The following is a 931-nucleotide window of genomic DNA, read 5'->3' as shown; positions in this document are numbered from 1 at the left end:
CGCCCCTGATCTCTACAACTGCGTGGACCTGCAAGTTCAAACCCGACCTGCTCCCGCGCTAAGATGGCACCCTGGACCCGGCCGAGTTCCTGCAACTCTACACGCTAAGTATCAGGGCGGCAGGAGGGGCGACATGGTCATGGCGTGCTGGTTCCCTATGGCGCACAAGGGCGGCGTGCACTCTTGGCTCCTCAACCTCCCAAGGGTGTCCATCACCTCCTGGGATGATCTACGCGAATGCTTCATCGCCAACTTCTAGGGCACCCGTGACCGCGCTCCCACCATGAACGACCTATAGCGCATCAAGCAGCAGGAAGGGAGACCCTGCACAGGTTTGTATAGCACTTCATGGCCATGCGCCTCAAGATCCCCAAGGCGTCGGACGAGGCCATCATCTCGGCCTTCTCCCACGGAGTCACCAACCTCAAGATGAAGGAGGAGCTCGCCATGAGCGATGAAATGAGCACTACACTAGAGATGTTCAACCTAGCAAACAAGTGCGCCAGGGCTGAAGAAGGTTGCCTGTCTCTCCTCGGGCCTCACGCGATGGAACCATAAGAGAACAAAACCAAGTCCAAGGAGGCGAAGCGCAAGGCTCCTGCGGATCTCGCAACTGAGCCTGAGGTGCAGTACGGCCGAGGGGGAGAGAGTCTGTTAGGAGGGGGGCCAACGTGCATCTTCCATGGCACCAGTGGCCATGATACCTCCGAGTGCCAAGAGGTCCGACTAGTCCGTGCCGAGCACTTTGGCAGGCGCCCTCGATGGGAAGACAGAGGCCCCGCATGTGGAGGCACGTCAGGGGTGGCATGAACAGCCTGATGAAGACCGTTGGAACGACCAGCCTTAGGATAACCGCTGGCGCAACCAGGCTCGGGACGACCGTTGGCGCGACGACCCTCAGGAGGGGCAACGACACGGTCTGCCTCGTGAG

This window comes from Hordeum vulgare, chromosome 3H, assembly GCF_904849725.1.
Source record: "Hordeum vulgare subsp. vulgare chromosome 3H, MorexV3_pseudomolecules_assembly, whole genome shotgun sequence".
Lineage (NCBI taxonomy): Eukaryota > Viridiplantae > Streptophyta > Magnoliopsida > Poales > Poaceae > Hordeum > Hordeum vulgare.
Note: the sequence above shows the minus strand (reverse complement) of the source record.